Below are 3,003 nucleotides of genomic sequence, written 5' to 3' on the forward strand. Positions count from 1 at the left end.
CCCCATCTTGCCAAGAGTTTCTGCTTTATCTCTAACTTTCTCTGTCTCTTTCCCCCTCCCCAATTTGCCCTTGAAATTTTTTCCTTTCCTCCTGCATAATCATCTCTCGATGGCTCTCTTTCACAATAACTGGGGCTCAGGTGGGTCAGGGGTGGTTAGGGTCAGCAGGAGAGCAAGACTTAGCAGACCCAGCCCAGACAGCCTTGTTTCCCCAGCAGCCCCCACTTCCCTTTCCCTTTGCTACGCCTAAGACCTGAGTTCAGTGTCAGCTGCCCGGACCATCGTCCTCACTCCCCTCTAGTGCTAGCAAACCTGCTTCTGGTAGATGGCAGCCATCTGGTAATCTATCTCTATGTAACTGTATATATTTGTGTAGAGGAACAGGTTTTTTTTTTTTTTTCCTTCAGGACCTATTAATTGAGGAGGGGTGTCTGTGCTTATTCCCAAGCTACCCAGTTGTCTCTCTGAACCCTGGTTTTCCCCTAAGAGAGGTGGGAACCATGAGCATCCTCCCTTCAGGTCCGAGAACCTCTGCTTTCCTCAGGAGGGCAGGAGACTGAGAGAGTCAGTGGAGGAGACCAGTGGCCTCTGGGGCTGCCAGCCCCTCCCCCATCTCCAGTGGCAGTTGCTTCCGTTGGAGTTTCCAGGGCTGCCTCTCAGGGCTCTAAGTGTGCTGCGACAGTTGGCCAGTTGAACGTCTACTTCTCCCATGCAGCTCCTGGATGCAGAACTCTCTGGAAGCCAGGACTTCTAAAACGGCTCAATGCAGACCTTTTGTTCCACCTAGGCTGCTCTGCTCCCACTGAGCTCAGGGAACCCCATCTGAAACTTGCTGGATCCCTGGCTTCCTGGGGGCAGCCTGGGTATCAGTGAAGGAAGGGCTGCATAAGCTGTTCTGGGTGGGATTTCAGGGGCCTGGGAAAGCTCCTGCCTTTGCTAAGTACTCTCTTCTTCTTCCAGATGCCATCCTAGCTCAGATAAGTGATGCCCCAGCATTACAGTCCTTCCCGGGATGGAGAACAGGCTTTTATTGAACTACCATTCCTTTGTGGGAAAGACACAGTCCAAGCAGCCAGCATTCTGTGTCCTTCAGTGCAAGTTATCAACACCCTCTTCAGACCAGCAGCTGGGGTAAAGCCGGACTGGGGGTGGTAAAGGCAGAAAGATATGCTGTGCTCCTGAGCAGGTTGGGAGGGCAAGAGAAAGCATCTGAAAACACACCCTAGATTTCCTAAATGGGCCTGGCAGAATTCCAGCCCAGAGATCTTACTTCCTCAGGTTAGCCAGGAGCCTCTTGTTAGGGGTACCCAGGCATGAGGTTGGCCCACAGAGCCCTGGCTCCAAGCAGTCTTCCTATGTTGTAGGGATGTCCTGATGCCTCTGTTTTCTCCCCCATCATAGACTCTCCAAGCAACAGTTCCCAGAAGCCATGACATGTCCCTGCAGCTGGAAGGCCTTCCAGGGAGAGCTGTTGAGGCCTCCTGGGCCCAGTGTTGCCCATGGAGGAAGGAAGGTAGGTAGCAGAGCTGAGTCAGCCTCCCAAAAGCCAACGCTGAGTTTTGTTTCTTCCTCTCCTCTTCATTAACTGAATCCGGAGGGCTGCTGCCTGAGATGGTGAGAGGAACAGAGTGGGGCCAGGACAGAGAGAGGCCAGAGGAACAGCCTCACTTGTTTCTCCCTTTTCCTGCTGCTCTTAGGAATTAAAAATCAGAGGTGACTTTCTGAGGGAGACAGCCTCTCCCTGCCTGATCTGCTCCCTCTCTTCAGCCTCTGCCTTCTGGAATCTTGCCTTGGGCACTTCTTGTCCTCGGTGATCTCCATGACTTCGGTTTCTATTTCCATCTTTGAATATTTCTCTCGTTCTTTTGTCTCTTTTGGTGGAAGCGAGGTCTCCTCAGCTTTTCCGTCAGTATGGGTCATGGGTGTGAGGATCCTGGTGCACATGGTCCCCAGGGCAGCTGGGTGGGTCTTGGCCAAACATCCCTGTACCCCAATGTGTTCTTCGCTTACGCTTTTCCATGTGTGCCACAAAGTGAGAAAGTTCAGAAATTATTGTTCCACTAACTCACTTTCTTCCCCTCTGACATCTGGATGTTTTTGAGTACTTTTCTGCTTCTTAGCCTCCTCTTTTTCTTTCGTTCACAGACAAAGATTGACCTTCAAGTCAACAAAGGAGCCAAAAGACTTGAAAGCGAGGGAGCCATCTGACTGCACACAAGTGCATAGCCCACTGACTCAGGTGACACTGAGGAGAAACACCTTGCTTCCCCCATACTACTGTCCCTGAGGGTCAGGAGTTCCCGACCTGATCATACTCCCACACCAAAGTCCCTCCATTGGTTACCACAAAGGAGGCGAATAGGGTAGCACACCAGTCCCATTTCCTTTCCCCCTTGCCTTCGATTGGGAATGACCAGGAGTCTCCAGATGGGACACCATCACTTGGCCCTCTGGGGGAGGTTTCAGTCCAGGCTCCTCCCCAACTTTTGAGCTAGTCCCAAGGGAGCTCTTTAGTCCCCAGACTATTGGTGTGCAATGCTAGCCCTGACACGTTTTCTCCATGATGTGTGCTCATGGCCAACCCCATTTCACGTTTACTTGCTTTCCAATTCCAGGCTAAGGCTACATTCTCTTCACTGTCGTGATGGCTCTTCCTCTTGTGCTCTTGGAGGGCAAGACACTGTTTCTCATGCATTTCTGGATCCCTGGTGCTTAGCTCAGAATTTGGCACGTGTGCTCAGCCCATGCCATTTTGAATAAAAGTATTTCAAACTGGTGTGTACAAATGTCGAACTTCTTCTCTGAAGGCTGAGATAAGGGAGGTGGAAGAAATCTTGGTATCATCTGGTGTGCTCAGGAAGAAAGATGAAGGGATCGAGGAGACAGTGGGACAGGTGGGAATGCATTCAGGTCAGGACTTTGGTACCCCATTTTCCTACTGGTGTGGGGGTGGTGGTGGGACTCAGTTCCACACGGCCGATCTTGAGGGCACTTCACGGGTCT

At 51.5% G+C, this 3,003-nt stretch overlaps 1 long non-coding RNA gene across 2 annotated transcripts; it reads left to right on the forward strand.

Annotated features, from left to right (window-relative positions):
- The first annotated feature begins 517 nt into the window (after positions 1–517).
- On the forward strand, positions 518–2,770 carry LOC131835202 (uncharacterized). Of its 2 annotated transcripts, XR_009355105.1 has the most exons (5): positions 518–863; positions 961–1,131; positions 1,402–1,513; positions 2,146–2,239; positions 2,616–2,770. It is a non-coding gene; the product is annotated as an uncharacterized LOC131835202 (long non-coding RNA). The 2 variants fall into 2 exon arrangements; XR_009355104.1 differs by having other exon boundaries at positions 524–1,131.
- Positions 2,771–3,003: the final 233 nt, after the last annotated feature.

Source organism: Mustela lutreola, chromosome 7, assembly GCF_030435805.1.
Source record: "Mustela lutreola isolate mMusLut2 chromosome 7, mMusLut2.pri, whole genome shotgun sequence".
Lineage (NCBI taxonomy): Eukaryota > Metazoa > Chordata > Mammalia > Carnivora > Mustelidae > Mustela > Mustela lutreola.